Source organism: Aedes aegypti, chromosome 1, assembly GCF_002204515.2.
Source record: "Aedes aegypti strain LVP_AGWG chromosome 1, AaegL5.0 Primary Assembly, whole genome shotgun sequence".
NCBI lineage: Eukaryota > Metazoa > Arthropoda > Insecta > Diptera > Culicidae > Aedes > Aedes aegypti.
Window position 1 is genome coordinate 134,768,928 of NC_035107.1, and position 19,522 is coordinate 134,788,449.

General features: G+C 40.7%; 1 long non-coding RNA gene across 1 annotated transcript; it reads right to left on the reverse strand.

Moving 5' to 3' along the window:
• Positions 1–1,136: 1,136 nt before the first annotated feature.
• Positions 1,137–1,884, reverse strand: LOC110674498. The gene is made up of 2 exons (XR_002498921.1): positions 1,445–1,884; positions 1,137–1,367 (listed from the first exon to the last, which is right to left on the reverse strand). It is a non-coding gene; the product is annotated as an uncharacterized LOC110674498 (long non-coding RNA).
• Positions 1,885–19,522: the final 17,638 nt, after the last annotated feature.

Below are 19,522 nucleotides of genomic sequence, written 5' to 3' on the forward strand. Positions count from 1 at the left end.
TTACTCGGTTCGTGGCCGCATCTCTCTCGGTTCTGCTTCACGGTCGCCAAGTAGCAGCGCACTCAATCCGCTCGACTAGCTCGCTTCGCTCCACACCATCTTGTACCAACCGGATTTGAAGCATTATCTTTGCAGGGTTGCTGTCCGGAATTATTGCAACATGCCCTGCCCATCGAATCCTTACAGCTTTATCTACCTTCTGGATACTGGGTTCGCCGTAGAGTTGGGCGAGCTCGTGGTTCATCCTTCGCCGCCACACACCGTTTTCCTCAGTCTTCAAAAAATCCCTTTCCAAGAGCTGCTGAGATTTAAAATCACCAGAGCAAGATTTGTTTCGCGCGCATTTCTGGTTCAAATCCAGGCATGCAATGAATCATGCCACGTGTATGGGAGGATTGAATCTCAGGATTCAATCCTTGATCAATTGTTTGATGGTAAAATAAATTGAGTCGGCATTGATATTTCTGGCAATGTTAACTGAAAATTCCTGTCAGACAGGACGTTTGGGATGAGTCAATTTTTGACAGCCTTCTGACCTACACATATGTACTTTAGAGACTTCCCATTTAGACGGGATCCCTTGCTTTTAATCAGAGAATATGAATAAAATGCTATCAGAATTTTAGAATTGACTTCTGCAAGAGCATATCTTATTACCAATCATAGTGCTGTGAAGGTCAAACATTTGAATTAATACACTTTACCAAGGGTGGTAATGACCGCCAGTAGGGCCAACTAGTAGGGTGGTTTGATACAACCAAGGTATCTATAAGGGAGGTAATGTAATGTGCCAAATTGCTGAATCCGCCATATTGCAAAAGCATTGGACACCTGGCCACTTTGTTTTCATTGAATAAGCCAGCATGCCATGAAATCACACCAACTTTTTTCTCTCTCCAGTTTGTCTTGTTTAGTGCGCATACCAGGTTATCGACATGGATGGAGACACCATCTTCTATGATGACAGAGGCCTCGATTGGTTTGTCAGATGGATCGGGCCCAGGACATCATGGCTACATCATGAGACGACCTTGAAAAACAACCCTGAAATCGTGCCTCAGGCTTTCTAGTACCATATCGTTATCTCATTAGATTCCGACCCCTTATAGTTTTGGATGAACACAAAACACAAACACTTTATTTTTTATTAAACTCCTTTTCACTTCCATTTTTTATTCATTTTCAACGACATCCATCACTGACATAATCATTTTCTACACTAAAAAAAACACATTTCCTGCGTCGTTCGTCCTGCTCTTCTAATGGCTCTTCACCCGTTTTTTTTTTTTTCTTTCACCTACGAAGCAATAGATGCTGTTCGTTCAGGGTCCATTGATGGTGATTCCCGGAAGCCGATAATAAAAGCCCTACAATGGATAATATAGCAAAAGCAAGAGTATGTAACACAAATCATTTGCAATAAAGTGAATGTTAATCTCAACACCTGAATGGCGTATTTCCCCCGAATAACGAACATCCGTGTACGGAATCTTCCAGAGTACTTTAAACAATGTATTAGAACCTGTTCAGCAATGACTGCTATCAATAGGTGTTCATTCGCGGCAAATTAGTATCCCCAATCCAACAACCACACTACGGTGTTTAGTGTTCGCAGCCATTTTCCCTTAATCGGGACAAAACGATGGCATCTGGAATAAAAACGTCTTTTCAAGAAACAAAAATAATTCATCCCACTTACCTTATACGCAATAATTTTCAAAAACATAAAAATCTCTATGCATACGTTGGAAACTCTTGGAGGGCAAAATACACAAACATATCGACCAGCCCACTGACTCGCCAACTGTCACTCTTTACCCCCTCTCGGTTAACCACTCCCTGCTTCCAGTGACTGCTTAGATTGCTGTACCTGTACTTTTAATTACCTTGGATACAACTCTTGGACGCTTCAGATGACCGATATAATCGTATTACTTTCCTTACTACTGTGTCCCTCGATCCATAGGTTTGGTTCTTCCCAATCCCCATTTAAACGTCTAATATTCATATTGGACACGAGGAACATTTTGTACTATTTCATTCGGGGAGAATGCTGTATTCTTATATTCAATTGATCTCCAGTGCGCTTCAATGATTCAATCCTGAGATTGAATTCTGGCACAAATCCCGCACACTGAGATTGAAAAAATCAGGATTCAAAACGATCCCGCTCATTGAGCTGAATTCAAAGCATGCTTCTCTAAATCTTGGAGCAGAAGAATGATCTTAGAAGACTGGTTTTCCTGCATATGCGGTCTTATGAGCGTTTTGTTCATGGTATTTTTGGTGCGGGTGTGAATCTTTTCTGACTGTAGCTTCTTGTGGAGGCCGTAGTAGGCCGACTTCCACTGATGACACTGCTCTATATTTCTCGGCTAACGTTATTGTCAGCCGTCAGTAAGGATTCAAGGTAGACGAACTTGTCGACCACCTCCAACTTTTGCTCCCTCACGATTCAGGCAGGTGAACAGGTCTGTCATCTTTTCAAATATTCGGCCGACAATGTCCATATCATCAACTAAGCGAACAAATTGACTGGATTTCGTGAAAATCGTACCCTGGCTCTTCGTATAACACCTTCTAGATTCCATCACCTTGTCGTAATCCCTGGCGGGATTTAAACAAGCTGGAATTTTCGCCTGAAAACTTCGCACAATTTTGCACACCTTTGTTGCTCTTATCAGTCTTGTGAGCTTCCCGGAAAAGCTCTTCCATGATTTTCCATAGCTCTACGCCTACTATCGTATGCCACCTTGAAATCGATTAGCAGGTGATGCGTTAGGACCTGGTATTCCCGACATTTTTGGATGATTTTCCGCGCAGTAAAGATCTGGTCTGTTATCAATCGGCCGTCAACGAAGCCGGCTTGATAACTCCTCTCAAACTCGTTTATTACGGGAGACAGACGACGGAAGTTGCTGGGATAGCACTTTATAGGCTGCATTTAGAATGGTAATCACTCGGAAGTTCTCGCAATCTGTGAAACCATCTTTACCAGCAGCTTTATTGTTCTTGAGCTGGTAAATGGCATCCTTAACCTCCTTTAAAGTGTGTCATTCAGCTGTTCGTCGAAGTGCTGCTACTACCTTTCGATCACCTCACGTTCGTCCGTCAAGATGTTATCATAATTATACATGCACATTTCGGCGTTACGGGATGTGTTGAGCTTCTGATAGAACTTACGTGATTCTTCCCAGTAAACACATCATCGTATATGATGGTATATAAGAGTACAAATGTGGAGGCGATATACGTACATATTGCATGCAGCCTTATGGTGCATGTACGTACATCGCCTCCACATTTATACTCTTATGCGCTATCGTATACGAGTTTGTGTTTACTCTGTTGAGCACGACACAGCTGCTCCACTCCGTATGCTTAAGGCGGCGTTCTTTTCTCCCGAAAGAGACGGGTCTACTGTTGCCGTTTTCATCTTGCAAAAAAAAATCGAACTCCATAACAGAAAGGAATAGTGAGTTCCTTCACTCATCACATAACTCAATGGTTCATAGGTCATTTGGGCTTAAAATTGAACGGGCTACAATTTTGCCAAAGCACGTATACCATATTTTTTCACAAATTATAAAGTTGGCTATTTCATGCCTATAAAATATGGACCACTCTTATTCTAAATAACACAAAACAAAGGGCCTTATTTATACAAACAACTTTCTTTTGTCTTAATTTTCATTCTAAACCTCAAATGCATGCTTCCGCGTATATCTGCATTCTGAGCCACAGTGCAATGGTACTCCATCCCAATCGTCAGTGTGTTGAATGAAAAGCATTCCTAAATAATACCGCACTTTTGGAATATTACTGGCGGCACCCTATGGTTAAGAAATTTCCCGATGATCAAAGCTGACAGCTACTTCTAACCCCAATCAAACCATTCATCACGGAAGAAACAAAAAAAAATCGTAATCGAAAGTGAAAAGCAATTGTAATCCTCTAGGATTGCTCCCCCCGTTTTACGGGTTCCCTGCTATTTGGTGCAACATCAGTATTACTCACCAATCCTGTACGACTGATACCGAAAAACGAAACAGCCAAACGAGAACGGTGGGGCGTGTTGTTATGTGTTCAGACAAATCGTAAAATCAGACGGGTGTTTTTCTGTTTGGATTACGTTTCATGCTCTTTTCACCCTGCTAGAATACCTACAGCATGAGATGAATTGAATCAATGCATATCCATATCTACGAGGGGATGGAGCCGCATGAAATGATACACCAAAGTTCAAACACTTTTGAATGGGTTTCTTGTAGAGCAAATAAATGATTCAATGAGCACTACTGTGCACATGTGGTTATCGGATTTGTGAATTCAAAACTTGCACGTATTGTAGAAGAAGCCACATATTATAATTTGGTTATGTGCAATTATGTGTACATCAATACTAATTAAAGAAAATGAACAAACTTTTTTTGCGTTTTGAGTTTGATATATATATTCCTGTTACTTTTTTAAACATGCAGGCACAAATATTTTTGTTTCATTTTTCATTAGACTCACATTTTTGTTTTGCGTAGTAGTAGATAGCATTTTTTTATAATTTCAAATTCATATTAATTCTAATTTTGTAATAAATATAATTATCTCATATTTCCTGGTAGCACGAAATGCTTTGAAACAATTCACTATGACAACTGAACACTTAAGTGTTTCTATGAAAAACCTTTTTACTCTTTTTTATAGCAAAAAGACATGCGAGGGGTCCACCAATATAAACACTTATGTTATGTATGATTAATAAACTTGAGCCTTGCATAAGTACACTGCATTTCAAGTTGATGTCCTTATGCATAATTTTTGCAAATTTCTAGATCCATAAAATACCCCTTGTTCATTTTTTTATTGCCTGAATTCCCACTCAGTACATCATCCAAGGAAATGTATCCACTCTGTGGTTGCTTCTGTTGGCTTTGTTTGGACATTCACAAACGCAAGATGAACTACCCTTAGAAGTACACAAAAAGGGCAAGCAGACGAGCTCTTAGGGAGAAGTGGAGAAAGATTTATAAACAGGAAAATTGCGCTTTTGACTCTGAAGCGCCATAAAGGAGATAAGCACGTGGGACATTTCGGAACGAAGGGCGAAAAAATGAATAACCATTGATGCATGGTTTTGCTCCGTTTTCCACCATCAACTTGTATGCTTGAAAGAAGCATGTGGGCATTTTATGGAAGCATAAGCAGGGCTCATAATGTGCGAATTACATTTTGTATATATTTGGCCTATTGGTCTGTTGACTCACTTACAGAGTAAAGTGCCATGAAGTATCTAAGTGTAGGATTATTCCACCAGCTAACGGAAAACGTTTCTTCTACATGAAGGTAGAAATGTTGATTCGTCTGCCTAATGGGGTGGAAGAAAATTACTATTATGTTTCAATTACAAAAGCACTTCCATGCTATTTACCTCAAAAGAAGTCTATTAACGTTTTTATTCGACATTCAGCTCTTCATTCACCCCACATTCCCAAACCTTCTTCTAAGTTGATTGTTTTAGGAGTTTAAAATACGTATGACTCATTTCGCGCTAAATCGTATTCGAATCTTGCATCGCCCCTTTTGATTCCAGTGTAACTTTTATGGAAGTGTAGAGCTTGACCGTCTCGTAAAACCGTTGCAGGCCTTAGAGTACGTTCCAAATCCATCGCCTGGTTGTTCCAACTAGGCGGGAGTAGGTTCAGATGCCATTACCTGACTTGCACCGATCCGGCTCTGAACATATTACCTCATGAATAGACTGGCCCTAAAACAAAAATGTTGTAAACCTCAACGGGGCACCCCCTAGATATAAACTTTAAGGTAAGAAGAAATCTCTCAAAAAATTTCAACTCGATTGGTTGCTCCACCAGCTGGCGCATCCAATTTGTAGTTTGTATGGGATATTCATTTCAAATATATAGAGAATTGACCCAATTCACAGTGGGACGGATTGGGGTTTTAGGAGGAAAGATGGAACTCACGCCTTCAATTGCGATTTTACGTAGAAATGATGTTCTACAAAGTTGTTCCTATTATAAAGACAATTTTTTTGGTCGGAACGTAAATTAGGGTGGCCCTTTGTAAAAAAGTTAACCATCAAAACTTTTTTATTTTAAGGAATATTGATATAGTTTGTTCTACAAAGTTGAAGATCGTAATTTCAAGCTGATTTGACTGAAAAAGTTTTTTCCTAGCTCAAAAATTGACCGTTTTAGAGCATTTTTCGCTATTGATGTAGGGTGGCCCATCAAAAATAGGTTTTTGTGTTTTATTTTTTTTTATTTCAGATTTCTCAGCCAAGTTGTTTCCCCTTTATCTTAAAAGCCGATTGAAACGCATATTTTGAGGCCTGTACAATTTTTACGGTGAATAGTTATAAACATTTTTTATGAAAAACAACGTTTTTTACATGTAGATGTAGCTGAGGCAAACCAAAGATTTTTTTTTTGCATGACAATAATTGTCTTTCGGCTGTAAATTTGAATTCAAACTATTATGTTTCATATTCTTATATACGTACTTCTAAATAGAATCAAAGGAGTTCAGCAATAAAAATAAGGAGATAAGTCTTTTGTAAATATCCTCTAAATTTACCGCCCGGTTGAATATCCTGACATGGCTCCTCCAAAACTTCCGAACATTTCTTTTTGGGGATTTGCCAGGCTCTTTGAGAAACATTCTGATTGGAAGTAATGAATGCTTAATAACCGCAAATCTATTTACAAGTGATTTGTCCACCGTAGGAGATATATCGTATCTGAAACGGTTTATTATCAGAGTACGATTTCTGATTATGACGCTGACTTTCCAGCCTAGAGCAGAGAAAATAACTATGTGCATTATTTGATCATGTATAGATGTTTTGAATAATTAAGACTTTCGTTTAGAGATAGCCATGCCAGGAAATTGAACCTTGTAGTATATTTGGGAGATCTTATATAAATCTGTTATTGACGGTTAATAACATATGAACCAGTCATAACATGAACAAACAGATCCGCAGAAGAATAATACGATATTTATTCTTATTTTAGTCTGACAAACACTATCGTCATGCCAACACAATTTTTTTTGTTTTCCCAACTATACAAACATATAAAAATGTTTTTGTTTGTTATTAAAAAGTCGTCAACTTTTCATCAGTTAAAAATTGTATAATTTTTTTTTTTGGTTTGCGCCCCCACTGGAACAGATCATAATTCTCAGGTTATTGTTTTAACAGCACTTTTACAATTTTAAACTGAGAGCTTTTTTGCCATATTTTTCATTTTGCATTCGTATATCGTGTATAAGTATAAATGATACCATATGTCCAAGGAAGTAAATGAAATTTTCATCACGAAAAGACTCTTGTATATCTTTGTTTCCATTAGCTTTATGTTTTATGTTTTCGTTTCAATTAGCTCTAAAAGGGATGGAAAGACAGTTTTGCTGAGAAACTTTAAAATTTCAATTTAATAATAAAAATAAAACACCAAAACCAATTTTTGATGGGCCACCCTACATCAATAGCGAAAAATATTCTAAAACGGTCAATTTTTTGAGCTAGGAAAAAACTTTTTTAGTCAAATCAGCTTGAAATTTTCCGATCTTCAACTTTGTAGAACAAACTATATCAATATTCCTTGAAATAAAAAAGTTTTGATGGTTATCTTTTTTTTACAAAGGGTCACCCTAATTTACATTCCGACCAAAAAAATTGTTTTTATAATAGGAACAATTTTGTAGAACATCATTTCTACGTAAAATCGCAATTGAAGGCGTGAGTTCCATCTGTCCTCCTAAAACCTCAATCCGCAATGTCACTGTTCCGTTCCGTATACTAGTTGGTCGCGTTCTATTGAGCCCAGAATGACAAATACACTAGTTGATACCCTAATGAACATAATTGCAGAAGGTTGTATCTGAATTTAAGCTCGTTTTCATTAACTTTTCAGTTAGGGTAAAATCACCGGTTTTGGCCAGCCTAAGAGAAAATGTCAATAAAAATTAAATGGGAAGCCGTATTTACACCACAAATATGTCAAATGCATGCTTTCAATCCATGTTATGTGTGTAAAATATCAAAACTGAGCTTAAACCATTTTTTTGCTTTGAAAATCCCGTTGGTCAATATAGGCCAATGGAACCAGTTTCGGCCAGAGATTTAACTTCGGTTCCTAAATTGGCCAATTGCATTGATTTCTCATGAGAGTGGCGAAATTAGGAGTGCCCTAGCCAAATTTGGTGTACGGGAGTTAAAATTTTAAGGAAAATCAATTGATTTTCTTATGTTTCGAATAAATTTGAACGAGTAAATGAAGGTAGCTGTATCATATGAATGTGATCTACTGAACACAAAAGGTTTCATGCTGATTGGCAATGTAAAACGGTGTATAATCTACTATGACTACAACTGGTGTATGGCTAAAACCGGTGCTTCTACCCTAGTGAAAATTAGGCTGAATCAGCCTCCCGTACAATCACATATATGCATGCGCCTTTTGCAGCAGCTCGCCCAGCGTCATAGGTGGCTATGATGCGCTTAGTGGCTATGTTGAAGAAATACAAAACAGTATATCATGAGGTTAGCAAATCTACTTCAAATAGTTAAAACACCAACTTTATCAATTTTAATAATGATACAATCTTCTACAATATTGTTCACTATGGTATCAAGTAGTTTTTTGACATTCTGGGTGCAATTGAACGCGATCAGCGATTTTCCTGAACCAAACAGTAAATAAAGTGCCGAAACCCATATGTGCTGGAGCTGGAAATCCCATATTAATTTCAATTCAAATGCGCCAGCTCATGGAACGACTAAATGAGCTGAAACTTTCAGGAATGCTTCTTCTAAATCTAAGGAACAATCCTGGAGGGTGCCCCGTGGAATTAAACAACTTTAATTTTCTCCCATACTAAGCTGGGCCAGTCTACTCATGAAGGACAATGTCAACTCTAGCATGCTCTTCCTACTTGCATAGATAACCATGGGATCACCAAGGCGACTATTCCAGCGGAGATGCATAGCGGCTCTCAGGGTGACCCATAAGAGATGATCCGTCAAAACAAACAACTCGTGGAATGTGAAGGAGAGGCTTCCGGATCCATCATTAACCGGCTAAGGTTCCCGCCAAGAAAGGAGGCGATCAACATCAACCTAAGGGAGAAAAGTGTGGGCAAAAGCCTAGACACTGTGATGACGGCAGGCACTTGCCGCTTCAGTGCAACATGTGAGGTGATCGATGGCCCGGGATTAATCGAGGCCGTAATAGGGAGTATCTCCCTGAAATGAATGTAACTGCTGAGCAACTCGATGTCATCATCGGGTTTGCTAGGAGCAAAAGCAACATCAGCAAAGACTTGAAAATAAGTCTACTGAAATTGCGACAATCAGTCCTAGCTGCAAAGCAGGACTACGAGAAAGCCAAGGAACAAATTGGCAAGATAGAAGGCAAAAGAGACACTAAGTCGTGCCAAACCAAAGTGTTTTCCTTCACAGGCAACGCGAATATATCTGATGATAGTCTTCGATACGCTATGCGAAAGAGAGAACCTTTCGAGGATGAATTCGTTTGCGAAACGATGTATGGTTGCTAAGGGAAAAGTGATCTACGCAGCCGCCCTCCAGAGCGGAGAAGCTGGCACGAGTCAAGCTCCGCGATTAAGAGGACATGACAACAGTGGAGAGGCCAACACTAATCCAAGAAACCAAGAAAAAAGAGCCACGGGATAGGAACCAGGCAGTGCAGCCACAGGAACCACGGGCGCAAGGCAACAGCAACCCGTGGATACGAATCGGAAAAAAAAGAAAGAAAGGAGAACACCTAAAACGGTTTATGCCAGCAAAATCAAATGGACCATAGATTCGAACGAATAGGATTCGATTGAAAGTTGGATCCGCCGTAAACAAGAATGAGGGTGATTATCGCCATTGGGCGCAGACGCGCGGAGCATAAGGCGGACTAGGATTGGTGACATGATCCTAGTTTTAAGGTGAAGATGAATCGAAGCCAAATTTCCAAGAGCACGGATCTGGAGAACCAAACATCTGTTTAAGCTGAAAACTTAATCGATTGGTCACCAGCTGGTGGTAACCAATCGATTAGGTTTTCAGCTCAAACGGATGTTTGGTTCTCCAGATCCGTGCTCTTGAATATTTGAGCTTTGGCTTCGATTCATCTTCACTTTTTAACGAAGGACGCCAAGCAAAAGGGTGCAGTCTATAAGCAACTGGCACAAGAAGTACTTGACGACGAGGTTGAAGTAAGATACCTGACTGCAGAAGCGACTCTCCAGTGTAAAAATCTGGATGAGGTCACCGATGCAGCGGAGGTCTCCGCTGCCCTCAAAGAGTAGTGTGACATCGACGTAAGGCCATCCACCTTAAAAAGGGCCCAAAGAGCACCCAGGTGGCGGCTATCAGGCTGTCGGTGGCAGAGGCTAACAAAGTGAAGAAATTGGCCATACTCAAGGTAGGCTGGTCGGTTTGCCAATTGAGCATACAACAACCTCCTGAAATTTGCTTCAAGTGTTTTGAGAAGGGCCATTAGTCGTGGAATTGCAATGCAAAAATCAACGGCGTACTCTATTACAGTTGTTACGCGCCCCCCAAGGTGGTCAATTGAGGAATTTTCCCACATGGCCGACAGGATGATAGCCGAATAAGCTAATTGGCAGCCATTAGTCATAGCCAGTGCTGGGAATGGTAATAGTAATAGGCTTGAATTTCGAGAAAGTCACGTGGCTCTCTGACTACAGTAGTTCAAAAACGTTGAATCTCATCAAGTAGCCTATGTTGGGTGCATGAATTTTCTAAATCGTTAGTGTCATTGAAGGCTCTAAATGCGGGAAATAGAACATTTTTCTACAGTAATTTTGGGTTGCCCTTAGCAACGGGTGTTTTGCAATTTTCAAGGCTTTTTGCCTACAGCAGCGAAGGGCGTGAGTTTCACTGGCTTCGCTGACTGTGATTGGCTTTGTTTGGCTACTGTAGAGTGAATTTCAGATTTTTTTCTATCCCTGATCCAAACAGCTAAAACGGAAGTTACACAGTTAAATTTAAACCACTGTGATGCAGCCCAGCAGCTACTTTGGCAGTCAGTCCCGTAAACCAACACTGACGTGGTGTTACTTTCGGGCCCTTACCGCATACCATCCAACAACGGGAACTGGATGGCAGGTGAGTCTCAACAGCTAGCAGCTATAGGGACGACAGGACGATACGCAATCCAAGAAGTAGTCTCTATCTCAAATGACGGCTTTGCGATAGAAAAAATCAACGGCGTGTTCTATTGCAGTTGTTACGCGCCTCCAAAGTGGTCGATTGAGGAATTTTTCCACATGGTCGACAGGATGATAGCCGAACTAGCTAATCGGCAGCCAGTAATGATAGCTGGTGACTTTAATGCATGGGCAATGGAGTTGGGTAGCCGCTGTACCAACCAAACAGGCCAGCTATTGTTGGAATCCCTGGCCGCATTAAATGTAGGGTTGACAAATGTGGGTACAGTGGGTACGCAGAAATGGTGCAGAATTGACTATCGACATGACGTTTTGTAGTCTTAACCTTTAAGGTACCATGAACTGGCGCGTTGGTGACGGTTATACTCATAGTGATCATCAATTGATTCTTCATAGTATAATATCAGGCGGGCGGAGTTCAGCGCAATGTACATGACCCAAGTCTGAGGTTGGAAAACAGTGCTCTTTGACACTGAAGTATTCACCGAAGCCCTGAGGCGCGAAAGGAACACTCTGGACCTAAACGGTGAAGAGCAAGTTGCTGTGACATCACGGGTGAGTGATGCTTCCATGCCGAGAAAAGCCCCTCCTAGAGAGAACAGGCCGCCGGTGTACAGGTGGTGCGAATCAATTGCAAATCTTCGAGCAAGACAAAGAATGCAATGCGCACGCACAGAAGCACAAAGCGAAGAACGCGGTGCAGCATTCAGATAGGCAAAGGTGGCTCTCAAGAAGGATATCAAGAGTCGAAAACGTGGATGCTTTGATAGTCTATGCCAGAGTGCCAACTTGAGTCCGTTGGGTTACGCCTACAGAGTGGTACCTAATGGCTAAGATCAAAGGTACCATAGCGCCCCAAAAGAAGTCGCCCGAGTTGCTGCGATCGATAATCGATGTACTCTTCCCAGGCAGTGAAAGCGGATCCAGACATGTTCAGAACCACGATTCAACGCTGCATAGATCAAAGAATCTTCCCGGATGTAACCACCCGGGAAACCACCAGGTGACCCGTCGGCGTATAGACCCATCTGTCTACTAGATACGACGGGCAAGTTATTGAAGAGGTTGATCCTCAACAGGTTAGTACCGTTTACGGAAGGTGTGGTCGGCCAACAACCAGTTTGAATTCAGGAAAGGTTAATCTACTCTGGACGCTATCTAGACGTGTTCAGACAGCTAAGGTGGCAACTCTGGATGTGAAGAATGCGTTCAACAGTGCAAGTTGGGAAGCGATAGCCCACACACTTCATCATCACAAAACACCGGTGCAGTTGTATGGATCCTGGGCTCACTTTTATGGAATGCAATAAACAATAAAGTACTGAGGCTGCCCCTTCCGACGGGTGTTAAATTTGTTGGCTTCGCCGACGATATCACCTGTCGAATCGATGGAGGATGTAGAGTTGACAGCAGCGCACTCTATTTCCATAGTTGAGGAAGTGGTGAGGTGGTGGTGGTCAACAACCGTAAGTCCGAGCAACGGGCGCTTATCTCGGTAGATGATTGCATCATAGAGTCCAAGCGATCCCTTAGGGATCTTGGGGTAATGATCAATGACTAGCTCAGCTTCGCTAGCCACGTTGAATATGCCTGTAAAAGGGCCTCTAAGCATAGCGGCGCTATCGAGAATGATGTCTAACAGCTCTGCTGTAATTGTCAGCAAACGCAAGCTCCTGGCAAGCGTGGCGCTAGCCATACTAAGGTATGGAGGACCAATCTGGTCAAAAACACTCAGAACGAGCAGAAACCTAAGGCAGTTGGAAAGCACGAACAGGATCATGTGCTTAAAAGTTGTGAGCGCATACCGAATGATTTCTAAAGAGGCCGTATGCATCATAGCCGGGATGACGCCCATCGGGCGGGGAAGATGTTCAATGCTTCAACCAAAGAGGTACCAGAGGAGTTCGTAACGCTTGCAATTAGACAACGCTCAGAAGTTGGCAGCAGGAATGGGGTAACTCCACTAAAGGTAGGTGGATATCGGCTGATACCAAATGTGTCAGATTGGTATAAAAGGGAACCATGGGATAGTGAACTTCACCCTAATGCAGTTTCTGCCAGGACATGGTTGCTATAGATAGTACTTGCATAGGTTTGGGCACTCAGAATCTCCTGCGTGCCCCAATTGTGCAGGTGTAGAGGAAACAGCGGAGCGTATCGTGTGCGATTGCCTTCGTATGCTCGCTACATGCGGAAGGGACACGTCCCCCGTAACTACTGCTGTCACTCACATTATGTTAGAATTGCAGCGCCTATGGTGTGCCGACCAAGAGTTAACTGCAGAGGATTAGTCCTGCCGATGCTGGTCCCTTGTAACGTTGTTTAAGTCGGCTAGGAGATGCTGTTTGCCTACACAGATGAAAATATTTAAATATCAATGTAGCGTAAACATAAGAGTATAGTAAAAGTAAATCAAATTCATCTATTGTTACAGCATCACGTTTAATTTTCAACTAAGGATGCTTGAATGTTACATGATCGTCTAAATTTAAAGTCCATTCGATTGTAAATAAGCGACATTTCAGTTTATTTTGTTGCTCCAAATATGCACATGAAAATAATCTGAAATTTACAGCAAATTTTCAGCTGTGTAGTCTACTTCTGCTACATGTGTTGTGCTATATACACTGGCCCCTCCCCGAAGAAATATTGTAAGGTGCTCTAGAGGACTGCTGGAGAACAGTGAAAGCAGCCGGTGACAATGCAGCTCAGAACAACATGGGACGAAGTCGTCGGAACGATTGGTTCGAGAGGCATGTAGGCAGATTCTGGGGAACAACACTGAATCAACAATTCCACGCCACAATACTCGACTCGTGGCCGCATCTCTCCATCCTCGGTTCTGCCCCACGCTCGCCAAATTTATGCGCCCACCTGGCTCGCTGCGCTCCACGCCTTCTTGTACCAACCGGATTCGACGCGAACACCATCTTTGCAGGGTTGTTGTCCGGCATTCTTGCAACATGCCCTGCCCATCGTATCCTTCCAGCTTTGGCCACCTTCTGGATACTGGGTTCGTCGTAGAGCTGGGCAAGCTCGTGGTTCAGCCTTCGCCGCCACACACTGTTTTCCTGCACACCGGCAAAGATCGTTCTAAGCACCTGACATTCGAAGACTCCAAGTGCTTGCAGGTCCTTTTCGAGCATCGTCCACGTTTCATGCCCGTAGAGGACTACCGGTCCTATGAGCGTTTTGAACATGGTACATTTGGTGCGGGGGTAAATATTTTTTTACCGCAGCTTCTTGTGGTGGCCATAGTAGGCCCGACTTCCACTGATGATGCGCCTCCGTATTTCACGACTAACGTTACTGTCAGCCGTCAGCAAGGATCCAGGGTAGACGAACTCGTCGACCACCTCGAATGTATCCCCGTCTATTGTGACACTGCCACCTAGGCGAGCCCTGTCGCGCTCGGCCCCACCAGCTAGCATGTACTTTGTCTTGGCCACATCCAACACCAAACCAGCCTTTGCTGCCTCGCGTTTCAGGCTGGTGTACAGGTCTGTCACCTTTTCAAATGTTCGGTCGACAATGTCCATGGCATCCGCGAAGCAAACAAATTGACTGGATCTCTTAAAAATAGTATCCCGGTTGTTGAGCCCAGCTCTCCGCATAACACCTTCTAGCGCAATATTGAACAACAGGCACGAGAGTCCATCACCTTCTCGTAGTCCCTTGCGGGATCCAAACGAACTAGAGTGTTCGCCTGAAACCTTCACACAGTTTTGCACACCGTTTGAGGTTATGGCTTTTAGTCTTAAATAAAACTCAAAAACGGATTTTTGTTTACATCCGACGTTTCGGACACATGTATTGTGCCTTTTTCAAGGATTAGCTGTGTTCCGTTTTATCGTTTGCCCACAGCATAGGCAACATTTGTCCAACAGCATAAAACGAATTCCCCGTTCGGGTACTATACGGGAGTAGAAATCCGAAAACGATTCGGGTCGCAGAACTGAAAACGCAGTTGCCTCAAACATCAACATAACAGTCGTACCTCCAAGAAAGTTTTGCACACCTTCCATCATCGCTCTTATCAGTCTCTTGAGCTTCTCGGGAAAGCTGTTCTCGTCCATGATTTTCTATAGCTCTACGCTATCGATACTATCGTATGCCGCCTTGAAATCGATGAAAAGGTGGTGTGTTGGGACCACGACTTTTTTGGAGGATTTATGATTAAGATCTGGTCTCAGTGGCGTAGCTAGAGTTTTCGGGGCCCGGTGCGATGTCAAATTCGGGGGCCCTTCAAAATAGGAATTTGCCGCTAAGCCCATCAGCATGTGACTTGTCAATTAACCGAAATGATAACACACTTTCAACCAACATTTGGATTTGTTTTGTGATTAATAATGAACCTTGTATTCATGTATTTTTGAAGTCGTGTTTAGCTTCATTTTTTACCGTTACAAAAATATTCAAATTGCGATAACTTTTTTGTTTCTTGATATTTTTGCACCATTTTTTCACAAACTCTAAAAAAACTCTTCTACTTTTCGAATACATGTCGATATTGATCATTAGTCAACTAGATACGCAGATATTCCAAAATTCCTTGGGGGATCGACGCGTAGCCATAACCCACGTAAATACACTGATAGGCAAAATAAAGTGCCCACCTTACCAGTTTTCGAATTTCTCTCATTGATTTGGTTCAAATTAAAGTTAACACACCTAAATCTTTTGTGATAGTTTATTTTTGATGTTCTTTTAAAGTTGCACTTATGAAATTTTGATAAAAAAAAATTTTACTCAAAGAAAAAGAAAATCAATTTGTATTGAAAAAAAAGTAGTGACAAAATAAAGTGATGGTCTGGGGGTGTTTTTCATGGGGTGGAGTAGGAAGCCTCGTGAAAATCGACGGAATAATTACGGCAGATTCCTACATTAACATATTGCGGGAAAATCTGGAGGTTTCGCTGATCCAGACGGGCCTTGAAGATAAATTCATATTTCTCGAGAACAACGACACGAAGCATACTGGAAAGAAGACCAAGTATTTCTTCCGGTCTTGTCGGATTAAACCGCTGGAATGGCCTCCACAAAGCCCAGACCTCAACCCCATCGAGAATTTGTGGATGATTCTCGATGCCAGGGTTGAAAAAACTGGTGTTACCAACAAAAATAATTGTTTTGAAGCCTTGGAGCGCGCCTGGGAAGAACTAGATCCACAACACCTACAAAACCTGGTGAAAAGCATGCCGAAGAGCCTCCAGCAAGTCCTTAAGGCCAAAAGAGGACACATTAACTATTAAATTGCTTTTTATTTTTCTTAAATCATCTTTTCTTGGGCCAAGAAGGAAGTGGGCACTTTATTTTGTCACTACTTTTTTTTCAATACAAATTGATTTTCTTTTTCTTCGAGTAAAATTCTTTTTATTATCAAAATTTCGTAAGTGCAACTTTAAAAGAACATCAAAAATAAACTATCACAAAATATTTAGGTGTGTTAACTTTAATTTGAACCAAATCAATGAAAGAAATTCGAAAACTGGTAAGGTGGGCACTTTATTTTGCCTATCAGTGTATCTCAGGCTACAGAATTTTAATCGTATTCGGATATTCACTCCTCGGAACGATATATTAATACGAGTATGTTGTGAAAAAATGGAGCAATTTGATGCAGCTGTCTTTGAGTAATGAGCATTTATGTTTCATGTACTACACTGGACAAATAAAGATCTTGAAAACTCTAAAAAACCTCATATCGTAATATTCATATTTCTATTTTTGAGGTCTTGTTAGAAAATGGTGCAAAAATATGAAGAAACAAAAAAGTTATCGCGATTTGAATATTTTTTTAGCGGTAAAAAATGAAGCTGTCGGTAGAGGGGTTAATAAAGTGTAATATGCCGATAAAACTTAAGGGCTGATAGCGGTTAAGTGTTCAAAAACAGAAACTTCCGAGACCTCATGCCTGAAAAGAGAAACCAAAAAGAGACTGAAACGTGGATCCTCGTGTCAATAAGGTTTTCTCAGAAAATCCTACTAGACATTTTTCATAGCGTCTTTCTAAATGTTTCTGAGGGGATTGCTCGCGACCTTACGTCAAAAGTCGCTACATGTGTTAAAGAATTTTCTTCAGAAATTTCATCAGAATGTTATTCAGGTATTTGCTTAAAGTTTCCTTCACTTTTTTCCAATAATTCTCTCAGGAAATTTCACAAAGAAGTCCTCAAAAAATTCTACCAGAATTTCTCTCGGCATAGGATTTTGTCCAAGGAGATGCCAAGAAATTTTTTGGAAAAAAACTATAAGGGTACATCCCTATGGGGTTGGTTGTACGAACTGGTGACGTAGGACCACGATGTTTTTTTTTTTTTTTTTTTTTTTAAGGCACTCCGTGCTCGTGACCACTACTCAGTCTTAAACGAAGAATCCCCAACGCAAGTGTAGAAATTTGTATAAGTTCTCTGCTTATAAGACGAACCAGTTGAATGTTTCATGGTGTGGATGGCACACATCAGCAACAGGTATTAGATCACACGGCTGAAGTCGAAATCTGAAAACGTAGCTTAAGTTTGAAATCTTGAGCGATACCACAAGCCAGACGCTCGATTTGTCTAATAATAGTAGTAATGATGCCTAACGGGCTTGATTCTTGACTGCACCACAGATGAGTTTATCACGAGCCGAAATCTCATAAACCAGATACTGATCAACAGCTAAGCAGGCTTCTGGCTACGAGGTGCTCCTCGCTAAGTAGGTTCGGAGGAGCTCTTACCAGCTCGAAAGCGAAAATGGAATGAAACCGAATCCGGCGAAGGAAGCATGCTTTGAACCCTTAGATTAGCAGATGATGCTCCTCCCATTCGTGCTCTTCTCTTCTAGTCGACCAATCTGGAAAATGGGTATGTGCCAATAATGTGTTGGGCTTAGAATTGCTTGAAAATTGCGGAAAATGATAATGCGTGAGAAATTGATCAAACGTTAATAGTTGGAATGCTTGACATATACTAAATATTCTCTAGTTAGCTATTGATAATCAATGGTTTTCTTTAGTATGAAGGTGAATTTCTGATTAATGGGTGCCAAAATGATGAAAATTGTTCAATAAGAATTTCTCTTGAAAACCATTCTAAATATGTCGCAATTTTGTTACTTGTGATAATTTTCATAATCGAAATTCTTAGTAAAAAGTTATGAACAATAATGATTTTAAACGATTTTTTTCATACGACTTTGTGTACGTTCTGTTAAAAAATTTGTATTTTTTTTACAAGATTTTTACCTTTTTTTTCTTCTACCAAGTTGTTAGATATCTTAAAAGCGTGTTTTTGCTGAACATCGCACCTCTCTATCTTTCGAAGTAAAGGAATTATCTGTAGAAATCGTTTAAATAAGGCTTATTTATTCAATAGTAAGAATCCATGAAAAGACGCTTATAGACAAATGTTTTTATCATCTGCCGAAAGGAAAGATATGGTTCTTTCATGATATGTAAGAGTTGTCTGTGCCATTTTGCGCCGAAAGGCAGTTATAGGGGCCTAAACTACCGCTTGAAAAAAGAGTAATTCATAAATAACTTTGTAATTTTCAAAGATAGCGTAATGATATGTTCAGCAAAAACACGGGTTTTTTATGACAAAAATCTTTGTAGAAAACACAAAAAATATGAAATTCTTGGAAAAAAGATATGAAGAAATATATGATTTGTAGGGGCCATTCACATACAACGGCATATATCTCGAAAAGTATAAGAGATGGAAAAATCATGTCTTCGACAAAGTTGTTTCAAATTGCCAATTTTACAACTTTGCCGAAGACACCATATGTCTATCTAAATGCTTTGAAAAAATATTTTTTCTATCTCAATGCTAGGTGGATTGATCACAAAACTTTTTTCATGATAAGATGCGCTTTAATATACCAAGAAACTTCTCCGAATAAACTATATCACTAAAATCAACGGTTTGGGCGCTATTCAAAAAGCGCATGAAATCGACGAAATATAACACAGTGTATTCTTCTCTTCCAGAATCATTCTATATTCCTCGTCGAACCAATCGTTCCATCGACTCCGTCCCACGTACCCGACGTTGCTCTCAGCCGCATTGGTGGAAAACTAGACGTGCGATTATTTTTGAAAACGGCAATGGATTCAGCAATCCTAAATTATATAAATAGCGGTATTTTGGTGCTTGAGATAAAAACCTATTTTGCAGTGTTTTGGCACGGTTCAATTTATGCACCATAAACATGCAAAAATTGAACAGGCACTGTAATCATTCATTTTCAAACCGTCAAAAATCGGCTATTTTTAACCTTCCAGTCGTCGCGCAGATGGCCAACGTCAGAACCA